Below are 19,446 nucleotides of genomic sequence, written 5' to 3'. Positions count from 1 at the left end.
TCTCAGAAGGGTGAACATTTACCTTTTTTCATTTTCTAGATGCCAGCTATTTGGCATTCCCTAGATGCTCAGGTGATGAACATCTCCAGATTTTGCAGATTCTCAGGTCCCTGCCACAGTCGCTTTTCTTTACTTCTGGTCATCTTTGGTATCTTAAATTCACACACACACACACACACACACACACACACACACACACACACACACACACACACACACACACACACACACACACACGGACTTCCCTGGTGGTCCAGTGGTTAAGACTCTGCGCTCCCAGTGCAGGGGGCCCGGGTTCCATCCCTGGTCAGGGAACTAGAGCCTGCATGCCACAACTAAGACCTGGTGCAGCCAAATAAATAAATACTAAAAAAAAAAAATTCTCCAGCACCCAGAACAGGGCCTGCCATATGGCGGGTACACACAGACTTTTTCACTACCTTTGATCAATTCATCTTCTGGAGTTGTCTGGGAACAATATTCAGAGCCCTTGTACAAGGTGCTTTGAGGAAGGAGACTTCAGACAGCTACCGCTTTCAAGTAACTTACAATTTAGTAAGAGGATGGTGAATGTACATGAATGACTGATATATGGCAGCTGAGCTAAATGAGAGTAATTTAGCATTCGGAGAAAAACAGTTTCTGACAGGGTTGATCCAGGAACATTTTGAGAAGGTGGAGACACTTGTCAGTTTAATGACTTCTAATTGGCTAAAAAATAGCTGCCTCCTTGTGCTAAAGGCAGACCTGAAGTTTGCCAAGAGTAGAGGGCTGCAGAAGATTAAGATTTGATCAGCCCAGATGAGAGGACTCTGATCAACTTGACGCTTGGTCCGCTCGTGAGAAATCCTCAGTCAGCGGTGTTGCTCTGTTTTTATGACATCATCATCATCATGGCACATTTTGACCTTCTAGGTGGGTTATAAGCAGCAGGAACAGATGGAACTCCTCAGCAGCAAAGAATTTTATTTTTTTAAATGTGGAAGCCTGGTGTTATTTATTTGATTTTTAGTTTAACGTCAATTGATATACACAAGGTCTTTTTCCTTGAAAAAATCAGTCTCCTTTTATTATAATATTTATAATTGCATTTGCTTTTTTACTTGATGTCTTAATGAGAAAATGAGTACATTTGAATAGAATTTCCTCACTTTACAAGTGAGGAAACCGAAGTTAGGTTAAACTGTCAGCTGAATGACTTTGGGGAAAATGGCACAATTGAGACTTGTACTTGGGTCTTCAGAGTCCAGATCCAGTGTATATCACACAGCCATATTTTAACTTACTAGATTAAAACATTTTATCAAGATCAAGAAGAACAATGAAAGTTGTGATTATCTCACAGTATAACTCTTTGTTAATGTCATTATAGAATCTAGTTCAACATAATTAGTCTATTTCCATTTCTCAGTTGATAGGCATATTAACACCACTTTGATGATTGTAGATCCAATAAATTCTACTGAAACGGAAGTCCTGTAGGAGCTGCAGGGGCTTACCTGGAACCTATGTGCAAATTAGACCAAGGCAGTCTCTCTGGCTAGATGGGTCATTCAGAAAAATGCATACCTGCTACGGGCAGGTTCAGCCCCCACCAGGATACTGGGCTTGGGAAATGAGTGTCTGGATTTTAGTCTCTTGCTCTGTCTCGTTTATTTTTATTTATTTAGTTATTTATTTATTTAACATCTTTATTGGAGTATAATTGCTTTACAATGGTGTGTTAGTTTCTGCTTTATAACAAAGTGAATCAGTTATACATATACATATATCCCCATATCTCTTCCCTCTTGCATCTCCCTCCCTCCCACCCTCCCTATCCCACCCCTCTAGGTGGTCACAAAGCACCGAGCTGACCTCCCTGTGCTATGCGTCTGCCTCTTTTATGTAGTGCTTAAAAAGCAGCAGCCATTGGGCTTCCCTGGTGGCGCAGTGGTTGAGAGTCTGCCTGCCGATGCAGGGGACACGGGTTCGAGCCCTGGTCTGGGAAGATCCCACATGCCACGGAGCAGCTGGGCCCGTGAGCCACAACTACTGAGCATGCGCGTCTGGAGCCTGTGCCCCGCAACGGGAGGGGCCGCGATGGTGAGGGGCCCGCGCACCGCGATGAAGAGCGGTCCCCGCACCGCGATGAACAGTGGTCCCCACTTGCCGCAACTAGAGAAAGCCCTCGCACGAACCGAAGACCCAACACAGCCAAAAATAAAATAAATAAATAAAAACATAATTTGCAAAATATAATTAAAAAAAAAAAAAAGCAGCAGCCATGAATCCTGTTTATATTTGTTTATGAGGAGCTGGGTTTTTCTGGGGTTTTTTTTCAGTGTTGTACTTATAGACAGAACCTCTTGCTGTTCCTCAGTCTACCAAGTACATACTTGCCTCAGCACCTTGTACTTGTTCCCTCCACCTGGAACCTGAGCCTCCCTAATCTTTACTTGGCTCACTCTGTCACTTCATTCGTCACCCCTCCAGTGTTACCTTCCCAGAGGTCGCCTCACCTACTCTAACTAAAATATTACCTCCAATCACACTCTCTGCTGTGTTTTCTTCATAGTACTTCTTAGCACTTGGAACATTATATTTATTTTATTTTTTTATTTTTTTCTCTCCACTACAAAGTACATTCTGTGAAAGTAGGGACTCTGCCTGTTTTGTTCACTGTTGTACTCCAGTACCTAAAAAATACCTTGCGTATAGGGGGCCCTCAGTCAGTGTTTGTCAAGTGAATGAACTAACACTGGACTGTTTGTACTGTGATTGCTAGACTCGTATACCAGTTTTAATGTTACTGACTATAGCACTTTCTGGACTATAGTGTTAAGAATATTGTCTAATTGAATCATCATAATAGCTATATGAAGGGTAAATATTATAATCCCCATTTTGGAGTTGAAGAAATCTCAAAGCTTAGAAAAGTTCAATAACATGCCCGAAGTCAAATATCTAGTAGTTGGACTCATTCCTTAACGGGATGATCTGATAACCAAAGTTCCTTTAAAAATATTTGTTGTAGTGATTCTTTTGGGTCTTGTAAGTTTTTTTCAAAGAGTGATTTGATTTCCAATTACTGGGGGGAAAAGCCTTAAAAATGCTCTAAGCTATGTTTTAAGGGAAGGGGAGACAGGGCCCACAGGATCTGAAGCACTGGGATAATGAGATCAGACAACGCGATTTTGTAATCTTTGCATTCTCATACAAGGGTGCTGACTGTGAGGTTCCTTTGAGCATGACTTTGGAGTACTTTTCCAATTGTGTAACTTTGGATAAATAACTTATTTGAGCCTCTTTTTTCATCTCTAAATGCTGGTAACAGTGCCTGCCTTAGAGAGGTGTGAAGATGAAATAGGTATATAAAGTGCCTGGCATAGTTTCTGGCTGCTGGGAGTTAGATTTCTCCTGCCTCCTGCCCTTCTCTTCCTTCAGCTGCAAGTGACCACAAGTCCGGGTTGTTGAGGGGTGATTTCTTTTCCTGGTAACTTTCCTCTAGACAAGTAATCCCATATTTTAAGCTGTTTTCTGGTAGTATGTAGGCAATCAAGGTACCTTTTATAATTTGCATGTCATTTTGTTTATCATTATAATTCAAGGACTAATTCATGTGCTTTGTTAATAAGTGGTGTGCACTTACTCCCTTCACAAAGGGAAGGGATCTGATTGCTGCTTTTGTGATTGAATCTTGCATGAAAACTGTGTGTTAATAACTGGGACGCGCTCTTGACTTTGTTTCTCACATCTTTCTCCCCATGTTCCGTGAAATACCATTATATTAAAAGTCACCAGCACATGTTCGCTAACACATATAGATTTGGACGCTTACTAGAACTTCTTAAGCACCATCTTATAACTTCTGTAGTTGTCACCGTGTCCACAGAATAATAGTGTCATGCACAGACCCGAAGAATATGGTTTCCCTCAACTAATGAGTAATTGAGGTAGGTAAAGGCATTTTTTATATGAAGAGACTCTCTCTCTGAAGTTAGGTTAAACAGTATAACATTTAACTAACAACTGTGAAAAATTATTTAAGAAATGACAAATAGGATTTAAAAGAAGTGCAGCCTACTATCAGTTAAAGATGTCTGAGGATCTTTCTCAGTTATATGCTGATCTTCCCTCTCTCTTAATACCCTATTTGATGCCATATAATGAAGTTATAAAAGGGTTCATTATTTAAACATTAATTATTGATTTAACTGGAAGGTATATAATTTAAAGATTCACTGATTTAACCCCAAATAATGATATAACAATATTGGGAGGGGTTCTAGAAGTATAAGAGAACTAATTCCTTATTTGTCATTTTAGAAAATCTGTAATGTCAAAAATGGATGAATCAAGCAATTGCAAGAAATTCTTCTTATGTAGACTTAGGTAGGGAAACTACCAGGTGAATCATCCAGAAGAGTTGAAAGTTGTTGTTGCTGGTGGTATGGAGCTGGTGGAGGAAGGGTGAGCCAGTGGGCTGCTGCTTTTTATTTAAGTGTTTTTGGGTACTGTTGAATTCTATTTCTGTATATATTATTTTGATAAAAATAAAGGTTAAAACGACAAAAGAAAAAATAGAAATATAATCAACCTAAGAAAGTGATGAGACAAACCAGAAAAAGGGAGAATATATTTGCAAATCATATAGCTGGTAAGGTACTTATTTACTTATTTATTTTAAAATATTTGTTTATTTATTTGGCTGCACCAGGTCTTAAGTTGCAGCATGCAGGATGTTTGGTGCTGCATGTGTGATCTTCGTTGTGGCATGCAGGCTCTTAGTTGTGGCATGCGGGATCTGGTTCCCTGACCAGGGATCGAGCCCCAGCCCCCTGCATTGGGAGCATGGAGTATTAACCACTTGACCACCAGGGAAGTCTCTGGTAAGGTACTTATATCTAGAATAAATAAATGAACTCTTACAATTCAATAATAGCGAAAACAAATAACCCCTAAAATAGGCAAAGGATCTGAGTAGTCATTTCTTCAAAGAAGATATATAAAGGACCAATAAGCACATGGAAGGATACTCAGCATTACTAGCCATCAGGGAAATGCAAATCAAAACCACAGTGAGATACTGCTTCACACCCAGTGGAATGGCTAGAATGAAAAAGACAGTGCTGGCAAGGATATGGAGAAGTAGGATCCCTCATGCACGCTGCAGTTATAAAATGGTGCACCCATTTTGGAAAACAGTGTGGTAGTTCCTCAAAAGGTTAAGCACAGAGTTACTATATGACCCAGCAATTTTACTAGTTGGTGTATACCCAAAGGAAATCAAAACATGGCCACACAAAAACTTGTATACAAATGTTGATAGTGGCATTATTCATAATAGGTAAAAAGTGAAATCAGTACAAATGTCCATCAGCTGGTGATTGGATTAACAAAATATGATATACCTATATAATGGAATATTATTCAGCCATAAAAAAGAATGAAATACTGATATATGCTACAATGTGGATGACCCTTGAAAATATTATGCTAAGTGAAGAAGCCAGTCAGAAAAGGTCACATATTGTATGATTCCATTTACGTGAAATATCCAGAAGTTAAATGCATAGAGACCAAAAGTAGACTAGTAGTTGCCCAGGGTTGGAGGGAGAAGATATGGGGGCAAAATGGGGATATGACTGCTAATGAATCTGGGGTTTCTTTGGGGGGTGATGAAAATTTCTAAAGTTGGATGTGGTGATGGTTGCAAAACTTAGGAATATATTAAAAACCACTGACTTGTACTCTTAAATAGGTAAATTGCCTGGTATATGAATCATATCTCAATAAAGTTGTAACATATATATCTTATATATATATATATAGATATAGATATAGATATCTCCAATCAGTTATTGCTAAAAGAATAACTTTTTCTTTTGTTGAAAAGTTTATTATTTTCTTACTTCTGCTTCCAGCTTATTGCAGATAAAAAATGCAATTTAGGAAAGCAAAATTGTTACAGTATAAATCACAACTATCTTTTTTTTTAAGTTTTTTAAAAAAATTATTTATTTATTGGCTGCATTGGGTCTTCGTTGTTGTACGCGGGCTTTCTCTAGTTGCAGTGAGTGGGGGGCTACACTTTGTTGCATTGTGCGGGCCTCTCATTGCAGTGGCTTCTCGTTGTGGAACACAGGCTCTAGGTGCACGGGCTTCAGTAGTTGTGGCACGCTGGCTCAGTAGTTGTGGCTCACAGGCTCTAGAGCACAGGCTCAGTAGTTGTGGTGCATGGGCTTAGTTGCTCCGCAGCATGTGGCATCTTCCCAGACCAGAGCTCGAACCTGTTTCCCCTGCATTGGCAGGCGGACTCTTAACCACTGCGCCACCAGCGAAGTCACTAGTTCTCTTTTTTAATTAATTAATTTTTGGCTGCGTTGGGTCTTGATTGCTGCGCGCGGGCTTTCTTTAGTTGTGGTGAGCAGGGGCTACTCTTCGTTGCGGTGCGTGGGCTTCTCATTGTGGTGGCTTCTCTTGTTGCAGAGCATGGGCTCTATCTAGGCACATGGGCTTCAGTAGTTGCAGCACACGGGCTCAGTAGTTGCGGCACTTGGGATTCAGTAGTTGTGGTGCACAGACTCTACAGCGCAGGCTCAGCAGTTGTGGTGCACAGGCTTAGTTGCTCCACAGCATGTGGGATCTTCCCAGACCAGGGCTTGAACCTGTGTCCCCTGCATTGGCAGGCAGATTCTTAACCACTGTGCCACCAGGGAAGCCCCTTTAATTCTTCTTAATACAAATTAGGTATGACCTAACTAACATTTGCATGACTAACAGCCTTCTCTCAGAGTATGCTGAGATGTTGGTTTTGGGTGGCCTCAAATGATTTGCATGGTACCTGTTTTTCTTTTTTGCTAATTTATTATTTATTTATTTATTTAGGCTACACCAGGTCTTCGTTGCGGCACGCGGGATCTTCGTTGCGGCATGAGGGATCTTTAGTTGTGGCATGCGGACTTCTTCATTGCAGCATGCGGACTCTTAGTTGTGGCATGCAGGCTTCTTTGTTGCGGCGTGTGGACTCTTAGGTGCAGTATGCGGGTTTCTTAATTGCGGCATGCAGCCTTCTTAGTTGTGGCATGCGGGATCTAGTTTCCTGACCAGGGATTAAACCTGGGCCCCCTGCATTGGGAGCACAGAGTCTTACCCACTCGACCACCAGGGAAGTCCCCGTAGTACCTGTTTAGCGTATTGTCTGCGTGACCTTTGGCTGCTGCTGCTGCTATCTTTGTATGTGATTAAGAAGGAAAAGTCTGCATTGTAAAGCAACTATACTCCAATAAAAATTAATTATAAAAAAAAAAAAAGGAAAATTCTGTGTGGCCTGCGCTTCTTTACCTACTGAATAGGAGTAGTGTCGTGGTAGCTGATTGAGACTCTTGCCTGAACGTCTTGTTCCCTCTCGAGTTTTTGTGTTGTGAGTAAATGGCCCTTTAAATTGATCTACATAGTATTTGACCGCTGCCTCTGTGGGTTTTCCACCCAAGACAGTTTTTATGATTTATTAGCCCCAGGCTGCTTCAAGTCATGTTTCCTCACATCATTCTTCAGGGTATAAATATTTGTTACTTTCTTTCATTTTGCATAGTTTTGTGTTTCCTGCCCCATTAGCTTCATAAATAGTCTTTGCATGTATCTTGTTGATAGTTGTTCTTTTCATTTTATTTTTTTACTTTTTAGAATTTATTTATTTTATTTATTTATTTTTGGCTGCGTTGGGTCTTCATTGCTGTGCGTGGGCTAGTTGCGGCAAGCGGGGGCTGCTCTTCATTGCGGCGTGCAGGCTTCTCATTGCGTTGGCTTCTCCCATTGCGGAGCATGAGCTCCAGGCACGCGGGCCTCAGTAGCTGTGGCACGAGGGCTCAGCAGTCGTGGCTTGCGGGCTCTAGAGTGCAGGCTCAGCAGTCATGGCACATGGGCTTAGTTGCTCTGCGGCATGTGGGATCCTTCCAGACCAGGGATTGAACCCGTGTCCTGCATTGGCAGGTGGACTCCTAACCACTGCACCACCAGGGAAGTCCTGATAGTTGTTCTTTTTAGATGGCTGACTGAGTGACAGGCTTCCTTTCCTTTCTGTTAGGCTGTGTGCTATGTCTCAGTTGAATAAGTACTGGAATTTGCATATGTGGATGTATTAGGTAAACACTTCTCTTTCTCCACATTTGGTAGGCAAAATGATATCTGTGTAGTCTCCTGGACAGTATCTTACAAATGGCCTTCTGGCTATATATCTGTATATCACCTCTGCTCCATGCCTTCGCTCTTCTGGCTTTTTTTTCTTAACCTCTCTTTGCCCTCAGTTCATTCAGTCTCTTTCTGTATTGAACCATGAGCAGTTTGGTACCTATGCATTTCTCTTAGAATTGTTATTATAGCTTGAAACTTAACTGCAATTGCATGTTGGAGTAAGTCAGAAAAATTGTTTTCAGAATATAATTTGTATATAATTCAGGATATTTTTCTGCTCTCTTTGATACGTGAAGATGCTTTGCACTCTATTTGGTTCCTATTATAGGAATGCCATCTGAAGCAGTAGCTTCTTGTTCCTGTTTCATTGAATATAGCAAAACCGTCATAATCACCCCCCACATATGCACACACACATTCAACATTGTTTTGTGCTTGCTATTTTTCAATTTATGCTCTGTTTTGAGTGCATTTATAACAATTTTACAACTAATAATTTTAAAGTACACTATAATTTACAGGGCAATTTTATATCCATTAGTTCATTTTATTGTCTAACAGCTTTATGAGGAAGCTATTATTAATATTCCATTTTTATAGCTGAGAAAACATATGTGTGAGACTCTCTAATGCTGATGCTTAATTATATAGCCATTCCATCTCTTTCACCTGTCTTTTAAAAAATCTGAATGCATAAGGAAATGTCTCTTTCCTACCATGTGATTTCTATAAATATCTTCTCTACTTTGTCAGAATAAATCTTTTTTATTATACTTTGGTTTCATTTCCTGTGTACTTCCATTCTTTTCTTGGCCTATTTCCCTTTTAGGTCTAATCACAGGGTCGTTCCCTATCTTTTTGAAACATCACTAAACTGCAGAATAATAATGATGGTTGTATTATACATTATATAGTGTTTTCAGACTTCTTTCACACCTGTCTTCACAGCAGTTATCTGAGGTAGCAGAACAAGTGTAAATTGCTTGTTTTTGTAGATTAAAAATGTGCAACTCAGTGTTAGCTGAAGTTTTTTGTTTGTTTACAGTCACAAAACTAGAAAGTGTTTGGAACAGGAATGCTGCTTCTGTCTTATTCCGAGGCCCTTTCTGCTGCTGTTGTGACTCTGCATAGATTTCTTTCATGCTTTTGTATTGCCCCCCATTTACTTAGAATTCAGTCCAGAGTAGCAGTTTCTCTTGTTGCTTTGTCAAGACTTCCTTTAAAAAGAAATTGTCAACAAAGCAGGTCAATAATTTGCCAGATGCTCTGTACTTAGGAGAACAAGTCTTTGAGCAGTTGTGTGCATTCAGTGCTCTTATGCTCCTGTGCCTATTTTGTAATCTGTGTTAGGACTGTATCATATATGCATTGGTGTCCTAGGGCTGCTGTAATAAGTTACCGCAAACTGGGTTGTTTACAACAAGAGAAATTTGTGCTCTCATACTGCAGGAGGCCATAAGTCCAAAATCAGGGTATTGGCAGAATTGGTTCCTTTTTTGAAGCTCAGAGGGAGAATCTGTTCCATGCCTCTTGTCTAGCTTCTGGCGGTTCCTTGGCTTGTAGCTACATAATTCCAATCTCTGTCTCTTTCTTCATTTGACTCTCTTCCCTCTGTGTCTCTGTCTTCACATGGCATTCTCCTCTCTGTGGATGTCTGTCTCTGTATCTTTTTTCCTCAGCTTATAAGGATACCAGTCATACTGGATTAAGGGCTCACTCTATTCCAATATGACCTCATGTTAACTTACATCTTAATTATATCTGCAAACACCCTATTTCCAAATAAGTTTACATTGACAGTACAAGGGGTAAGGAGTTAAACATATTTTTTTTTTTTGCGGGGTGACGCAATTTAACCCACAACAAAATATGTCCTTTTCTTTGTATCATCTTTTATTGTTACCCATGTGGTATGTTTACACGTATGCTTCCCATAAATGTCTACAGAACTAATGTTTATAGATTACCATATATTATATATTTTCCGCAAATAATTGATATAGGTACAGACATATTTCATTCATAAGTCTTAATTTACCATTTATTTTGTAGTAAACCAGTGAAATTGTGTTTGCTGCTTTATATTAAAATTTCAATTATCCATAATCTATTAACATTACAAACATTTGAGGCAGTAACAACTGTTTATATAATATGGACTTTGTCTTGTAATTCTGCTTTTTTGTATTGCCCTTCTTTTGCCCTTGGTGTCAAAATTATATTAGATTTATTAAAATGAATCTTGGAAGGGAAGTATATTCAGTGTTACGTTTTTCAAGCATTTGGTAAAACTTACTTTTTAAATTTTATTTTTGGCTGTGTTGGGTCTTCGCTGCTGCACACGGGCTTTCTCTAGTTGCGGCGAGTGGGGGCTACTCTTCGTTGCAGTACGTGGGCTTCTCATTGCGGTGGCTTCTCTTGTTGTGGAGCACGGGCTCTAGGCGTGTGGGCTTCAGTAGTTGCAGCATGTGGGCTCAGTAGTTGTGGCATGCTGGCTTTAGTAGTTGTGGCTTGCAGGCTCTAGAGTGCAGGCTCAGTAGCTGTGGCGCACGGGCTTAGATGCTCCGTGGCATGTGGGATCTGCCTGGACCAGGGCTCGAACCTGTGTCCCCTGCATTGGCAGGCGGATTCTTAACCACTGAGCCACCAGGGAAGCCCCTGTAAAACTTACTTTTAAAAACCACCTGAGTCTGGTGTTTGTCCTCCCTCTTCCTTCTTTCTTTATACATAATAAATGTATGGCTTAATGAATTTTCACAATGTTAACTCCAGGTCAAAAAATAAAATATTTTTAGCATTCCTCTTATTTCCTGCCTCCTCCCTAAAAGTAATCACTATCTTGATCAGTCTGTCAAATACCAAGGTCTAATTTTATCTGTTTTGTGCCTTGTATATTGGAGTCATATGATATGTGTTCTTTTGGGTCTGCTTCCTTTCACCCAGCGTTATGCTGGGTCCATCCATGTTGTTGCAGGTGGCTGTAGTGCGTTCATTTTCATTATACTATAGTATTCCACTTATTTATCTATTTCATTATTGATAGATACTTGATTGCTTCCAGATTTTGGCAGTTACAAATTTTACTTCTGTGAACATACTTGTAAATGTCTTTTGGTGCACACACGGTGCACATCTGTTGGTATATTTTCCTAGTTGCTGAGTACACATTAGTAGATACTGCTAAATAGTTTTCTAGTAGCTCCTGTTGCTGCACATTCTTCCAACATGTGGGATTGTCAGGTTTTTAAAAACTATTCGAGACATTCTGGTAGATGTGTCATTTGGCTTTAATTTGCATTTCTCTGAGGACTAATGAAAGTCAGCACCCTTTCATTTGGCCATCCCCTTTGTGAAGTATCTATTCAAGCCTTTTGCCCACCATCTCCTATTTTATTGGATTGATTGTTTTTTCTTACTGATTTATAGGGGTTCTTCATTTATTACTTTGGTTACAAGTCCTTTGTCAAATATATATATTGCAAACATCTTTTACTCTCTGGCTTGTTTTTTCACTTTCTTAATGGTGTCTTTTGAGCAACACAATACATACTTGGTTTTTTAAATTGTGCAGTTTTTCCTTCATGATGAGTACTTTTGGTGATCTGTTTAAGAAATCAGTTTTTACCCCATGGTCATGAAGATAGCTTCTTATATTATGATGTAAGTACTACTTTATTTTACCTTTTACATTTATATCCACAGTATACCTAGAATTTATTTTTGTGTATGGCATAAGTAAGACTCAAGATTCATGATTTTTCTTTTAATTTAGATATCCAGTTGACCCCACACTAGCTCTTTTTCTCTTCCTTTCCTTTCTTGCATTTTTTTTTTTTTTTGATAAACTTTTTTCTCATTGTTTTACACTGCTACCTTTGTTATAAATCAAGTATCTGTTTACTTGTGCGTCATTTCTCAACTCTGTTCTGTCATATTGGTCTGTTTTTCTCTTCCTGCACCAATACCACAGTCTTCAATCTTGGAACTTTATAAAAATTTTGATATCCAGTGGAGTAAGTCTTCCCATCTTGTTGTTCTTCAAGATTAATTTAGCTGCTGTTGGCTCTTGGCATTTCCATATAAATTATAGAATCAACTTGTCCATTACCACAAATCTGAATAAGTTTATTAAGATTTTGATTAGTACTGCATTAAATCTATAGACCAATTTAGGGAGAATTGATGTGTTTATAATTTTCAAGCTTCCAGTAAAAAAAATGGCATATTCTTAATTTTCTATTTATTTACCTCTCAGAGTTTTACAGTCTTCTGTGATGAGGTCTTACACATCTGCATTATATTTATTCCTAGTTATTTGATATTATTTGGTGCTAATGTCAATGCTATAATTTTCTTTAAAGTTTCACTTTCTAATTATTTGTTCTTAGGATATAGAAGTACAGTTGCCTTTTTATTTTTTTAAGTTTTTAAAAATATCTTTTTTGGAGTATAATTGCTTTACAATGTTGTGTTAGTTTCTGCTGTATAACAAAGTGAATCAGCTATATGTATACATATATCCCCATGTCCCCTCCCTCTTGCATCTCCCTCCCACCCTCCCTATCCCACACCTCTAGGTGGTCACAAAGCACCGAGCTGATCTCCCTGTGCGATGCAGCTGCTTCCCACTAGATATCTATTTTACCTTTGGTCGTGTATATATGTCAGTGCTACTCTCTCACTTTGTCCCAGCTTACCCTTCCCCCTCCCCTTGTCCTCAAGTCCATTCTCTATGTCTGCGTCTTTATTCCTGTCCTGCCCCTAGGTTCGTTAGAACCTTTTTTTTTTTTTTTTAGATTCCATATATATGTGTTAGCATACAGTATTTGTTTTTGTCTTTCTGACTTACTTCACTCTGTAAGACAGACTCTAGGTCCATCCACCTCACTACAAATAACTCAATTTCATTTCTTTTTATGGCTGAGTCATATTCCATTGTATATATGTGCCACATCTTCTTTATCCATTCATCTGTCGATGGACACTTAGGTTGCTTCCATGTTCTGGCTATTGTAAATAGTGCTGCAATGAACGTTGTGGTACATGACTCTTTTTGAATTATGGTTTTCTCAGGGTATATGCCCATTAGTGGGATTGTTGGTTCATATGGTAGTTCTATTTTTAGTTTTTTAAGGAACCTCCATACTGTTCTCCATAGTGGCTGTACCAATTTACATTCCCACCAACAGTGCAAGAGGGTTCCCTTTTCTCCACACCCTCTCCAGCATTTATTGTTTGTAGATTGTTTGAGGATGGCCGTTTTGACCGGTGTGAGGTGATACCTCATTGCAGTTTTGATTTGCATTTCTCTAATGTTACTGATGTTGAGCATCCTTTCATGTGTTTGTTGGCAATCTGTATATCTTCTTTTGAGAAATGTCTATTTACATCTTCTGCCCATTTTTGGATTGGGTTGTTTGTTTTTTTGATATTGAGCTGCATGAGCTGCTTGTATATTTTGGAGATTAATCCTTTGTCAGTTGCTTCATTTGCAAATATTTTCTCCCATTCTGAGGGTGGTCTTTTCGTCTTGTTTATGGTTTCCTTTGATGTGCAAAAGCTTTGAAGTTTCATTAGGTCTCATGTGTTTATTTTTGGTTTTATTTCCATTTCTGTAGGAGGTGGGTCAAAAAGGATCTTGCAGTGATTTATGTCATAGAGTGTTCTGCCTATGTTTTCCTCTAACAGTTTTATAGTGTCTGACCTTACATTTAGGTCTCTAATCCATTTTGAGTTTATTTCTGTATACGGTGTTAGGGAGTGTTCTAATTTCATTCTTTTACATGTAGCTGTCCAGTTTGCTGTCCAGTTTTCCCAGCACCACTTATTTTTTTTTTTAAACATCTTTATTGAAGTATAATTGCCTTACAATGGTGTGTTAGCTTCTGCTTTATAACAAAGTGAATCAGTTATACACATACAATATGTTCCCATATCTCTTCCCTCTTGCATCTCCCTCCCTCCCACCCTCCCCATCCCACCCCTCTAGGTGGTCACAAAGCACCGAGCTGATCTCCCTGTGCTATGTGGCTGCTTCCCACTAGCTATCTATTTTACATTTGGTAGTGTATATATGTCCATGACACTCTCTTACCCTGTCACATCTCACCCCACCCCCTCCCCATATCCTCAAGTCCATTCTCTAGTAGGTCTGTGTCTTTATTCCCGTCTTGCCACTAGGTTCTTCATGGCTTTTTTTTTTTTTTCCTTAGATTCCGTATATATGTGTTAGCATACTGTATTTGTTTTTCTCTTTCTGACTTACTTCACTCTGTATGACAGACTCTAACTCCATCCACCTCATTACAAATACCTCCATTTCATTTCTTTTTACGGATGAGTAATATTCCATTGTATATATGTGCCACATCTTCTTTATCCATTCATCTGTCAGTGGACATTTAGGTTGCTTCCATGTCCTGGCTATTGTAAATAGAGCTGCAATGAACATTTTGGTACATGACTCTTTTTGAACTATGGTTTTCTCAGGGTATATGCCCAGTAGTGGGATTGCTGGATCGTATGGTAGTTCTATTTGTAGTTTTTTAAGGAACCTCCATACTGTTCTCCATAGTGGCTGTATCAATTTACATTCCCACCAACAGTGCAAGAGTGTTCCCTTTCCTCCACACCCTCTCCAGCATTTATTGTTTCTAGATTTTTTGATGATGGCCATTCTGACCGGTGTGAGATGATATCTCATTGTAGTTTTGATTTGCATTTCTCTAATGATTAATGATGTTGAGCATTCTTTCATGTGTCTGTTGGCAATCTGTATATCTTCTTTGGAGAAATGTCTATTTAGGTCTTCTGCCCATTTTTGGATTGGGTTGTTCGTTTTTTTGTTATTGAGCTGCATGAGCTGCTTGTAAATCTTGGAGATGAATCCTTTGTCAGTTGCTTCATTTGCAAATATTTTCTCCCATTCTGAGGGTTGTCTTTGGGTCTTGTTTATGGTTTCCTTTGCTGTGCAAAAGCTTTTAAGTTTCATTAGGTCCCATTTGTTTATTTGTGTTCTTATTTCCATTTCTCTGGGAGCTGGGTCAAAAAGAATCTTGCTGTGATGTAGGTCATAGAGTGTTCTGCCTATGTTTTCCTCTAAGAGTTTGATAGTGTCTGGCCTTACATTTAGGTCTTTAATCCATTTTGAGTTTATTTTTGTGCATGGTGTCAGGGAGTGTTCTAATTTCATACTTTTACATGTATCTGTCCAATTTTCCCAGCACCACTTATTGAAGAGGCTGTCTTTTCTCCACTGTATATTCTTGCCTCCTTTATCAAAGATAAGGTGACCATATGTGTGTGGGTTTATCTCTGGGCTTTCTATCCTGTTCCATTGATCTATATTTCTGTTTTTGTGCCAGTACCAAACTGTCTTGATTACTGTAGCTTTGTAATATAGTCTGAAGTCAGGGAGCCTGATTCCCCCAGCTCCATTTTTCGTTCTCAAGATTGCTTTGGCTATTCGGGGTCTTTTGTGTTTCAAGCAGCTCATGCAGCTCAATAACAAAAAAACGAACAACCCAATCCAAAAATGGGCAGAAGACCTAAATAGACATTTCTCCAAAGAAGATATACAGATGGGCTACAGACACATGAAAGAATGCTCAACATCATTAATCATTAGAGAAATGCAAATCAAAACTACAATGAGATATCATCTCACACCGGTCAGAATGGCCATCATCAAAAAATCTAGAAACAATAAATGCTGGAGAGGGTGTGGAGGAAAGGGAACTCTCTTGCACTGTTGGTGGGAATGTAAATTGATACAGCCACTATGGAGAACAGTATGGAGGTTCCTTAAAAAACTACAAATAGAACTACCATACAATCCAGCAATCCCACTACTGGGCATATACCCTGAGAAAACCATAGTTCAAAAAGAGTCATGTACCAAAATGTTCATTGCAGCTCTATTTACAATAGCCAGGACATGGAAGCAACCTAAATGTCCATTGACAGATGAATGGATAAAGAAGATGTGGCACATATATACAATGGAATATTACTCAGCCATAAAAAGAAATGAAATGGAGGTATTTGTAATGAGGTGGATGGAGTTAGAGTCTGTCATACAGAGTGAAGTAAGTCAGAAAGAGAAAAACAAATACAGTATGCTAACACATATATACGGAATCTAAGGAAAAAAAAAAAAAAAAAGCCATGAAGAACCTAGTGGCAAGACGGGAATAAAGACACAGACCTACTAGAGAATGGACTTGAGGATATGGGGAGGGGGTGGGGTGAGATGTGACAGGGTGAGAGAGTGTCATGGACATATATACACTACCAAATGTAAAATAGCTAGCTAGTGGGAAGCAGCCGCATAGCACAGGGAGATCAGCTCGGTGCTTTGTGACCACCTAGAGGGGTGGGATAGGGAGGGTGGAAGGGAGACGCAAGAGGGAGGAGATATGGGAACATATTGTATATGTATAACTGATTCACTTTGTTATAAAGCAGAAGCTAACACACCATTGTAAGGCAATTATACTTCAATAAAGATGTTTAAAAAAAAATAAAAAATAATAATAAAATAAAATTGGTAAAAAAAGAAATATGATCAGATTAAAAAGTAAGATGAAACTAATTTTAATAATGTATTTTATTTTACTAAATAACCAAAACATTATTTCAACATGTAACAATATAAAAATTATTAATGAGATTTTTACATCTTTTTTTATGCTAAATCTTCTAAATTTGGTGTAGTTTACCTTTACAACACATCTCAACTTAGAGTAGCCACGTTTCAAGTGCTCAGTAGCCACATGTGGCCAGTAACTATAGTTTCGGACAGTGTAGGTCTAGACAGTGAGACAGACTTTTTTTTTTTAACAAACAGTTGTTTCATGTATAACTTTCTATGGTGTCACTGGAGAAGCCTCTACCAACTTGATCATATGTAAGTGCCAGGGAGAGATTAGGTTTTCAAGGAAAATCTGAAAAGGTGTCATTTGAGTAATGTCTTAAACTATGAATATAAACTTGCCAGGTGACCAAAATAGGTGCAGAGAATAACGTGTAAAAATGTGATGTTATGTAAGAGTAGAATTGGTTCAGAGACTTGCCCATATTTCAGTGAGGTTGAAGAATAGGTAATTATGTGAGAGTGTAGGGTGGATGGGAACACCAGTTCCCTGTGTTATGAGTAATTTATCAGTAATGATGGTTAACATGTTCCTTAAGATAAGTTTCCAGGAGTGTAATTGCTGAGTCTAATAGAAAGAATAAATGTATCCCCCGATACATGCAGTGAATATCAAGGGTCTGCACTGTTTTACACTGCCCCTAGTGAATATGCTGGTTTCAGTGCATACTCAACTGCGGTAATTACTGTATTTTTTTTGTATGTTCATTACTTTGTTTTGCCTTTTGAAAGTTTTAGACTTTCTTTTTTATTATTATTATTTGTATTTTAAAAAATATTTATTTATTTATTTGGCTGCACCGGGTCTTAGTTGCGGCATATTATTATTATTTTTAAATTGAAATATAGTTGATTTACAATGTTGTGTTAACTTCTGGTGTACAGCAAAGTAGGTATTATATATATTCATTTTCATATTCTTTTTCCATTATGGTTTATTACAAGATATTGAATATAGTTCTGTGTGCTATACAGTAGGACTTTGTCATTTATTCTATATATAGTAGTTTGTATCTGCTAATATCAAACTCCTAATTGATCCCTCCCCTTCCCCTTTGGTAATGGTAAGTTTGTTTTCTATGTCTGTGGGTCTGTTTCTGTTTTGTTAATAAGTTCATTTGTATCATTTTCTAGATTCTACACATAAGTGATATCATATGATATCTGTCTTTCTCTGTCTGACTTCAGTTAGTATGATAATCTCTAGGTTCATCTCTAGGTTGCTGCAAATGGCATTATTTCATTCTTTTTTATGGCTAATATTTGATTGTATATATATATATATATATACCACATCTTCTTTATCCATTCATCTGTTGACACATTTAGTGTGCTAAATAATTAGTATATTTTTAATGTGTTAACTTTGTTGTATTAGGGGGTTTTTTTCTCTTTTTTTTTTTTTTGGGCACACTGCACGGCATGCGGGATCTTAGCTCCCCGACCAGGGATTGAACCTGTGGCCCCTGAAGTGGAAGTGCAGAGTCCTAACCCCTGGACTGCCAGGGAATTCCAGGTTTCATATTTTTTTCTAATTAACATTGTTGTATTACTACCATCTATTTCTCAGATTCCATTCAAGCTTCGCCACTTGTCCCAATAACATCCTTTACAGCAGAAAGATCCAGCTCTGAATCAGGCATCGCACTTCAGTCTTCCCTTTTCTTTGGGGGAATATCCTTGACATTTTTGAAGATTACAGTTTGGTTATTTTGTAGAATATGTCTCCCAATTTGGTTTTGTCTGTTTCCTCATGATTAGGTTTACGTTATGTCTCTTTGGCAGGAATATCACTTCTCATCCTATCAGGTGGTACAGGACTTTGATTGATCTGATTATGAATGATGTTCATTTTGGTCACTTAATCAAGGTGATGTCTGCCAGATTTCATTGTTGTGATGTTACTTTTTCCTTTTGGAATTAATGTGTATTTTGTGGGCAAGTACTCTGAAACTATCCCATTCACTATCAAATTTTACATTTATTCATTCACTTATGTCAGTATTGCTTTATCATTTCTTATTTTATTTAATAGGTTATAATCCATTACTATTATTATTTGTTTTGATGCTGAAATTATCCCCAATTTGGCTAGTGGACGCTCCCTCAAGCTAGATCCTAGGTCCTTTTTTAATGCTTGATTTTATTTTTTATTTTTATTCATTTATTTATCCCAGTTTTATTGAGATGTCATTGACATATAGCATTCTATTAGTTTAAGGTGTACACATAGTGATTTGGTGTATTATATACTGCAAAATGATTACCGCAATAAGTTTGGTTATCGTCCATCACCTCACACAGTTACAAAAAATTTTTTTCTTGTGATAAGAACTAAGATCTACTTTCTTGGCAACTTTCAAATGTATGATACAATATTGTTAGCTATAGTCACCATATTGTACATTACATCTCCAGAACTTATTTATCTTATAAGTGGAATTTTGTACCCTTCGACCACCTTCACAGTTTTCTATCACTCCCCACCCCCACTTCCGGAAACCACCAATCTGTTCTCTGTTTTCTATGAGTTTGGTTTTTTCTGTAAGATTCCACATATAAGTAAGATCATACAGTATATGTCTTTCTCTGTGTGACTTATTTAACTTAGCATAATG

At 38.2% G+C, this 19,446-nt stretch overlaps 1 protein-coding gene across 8 annotated transcripts in view; it reads left to right on the top strand.

Annotated features, from left to right (window-relative positions):
- SCAI (suppressor of cancer cell invasion) overlaps window positions 1-19,446 on the top strand; it is a 145,432-nt gene that overhangs the window by 44,344 nt on the left and 81,642 nt on the right. Inside the window, exons 2-3 of one of the 8 annotated variants that reach the window (XM_082403273.1) lie at window positions 3,777-3,935; window positions 4,700-4,871. The exons of 6 other annotated variants lie outside the window; for them this stretch is intronic. The gene's annotated coding sequence lies outside the window, so the exon portion shown is untranslated. Of the gene's footprint in view, window positions 1-3,776; window positions 3,936-4,541; window positions 4,640-4,699; window positions 4,872-19,446 lie in introns of all 8 variants that reach the window. One more of the 8 variants, XM_082403277.1, reaches the window with a different exon arrangement.

Source organism: Balaenoptera borealis (genome assembly GCF_965194805.1).
Source record: "Balaenoptera borealis genome assembly, chromosome: 8".
Classification (NCBI taxonomy): domain Eukaryota; kingdom Metazoa; phylum Chordata; class Mammalia; order Artiodactyla; family Balaenopteridae; genus Balaenoptera; species Balaenoptera borealis.
This window is presented reverse-complemented; position numbering and strand designations above follow the sequence as displayed.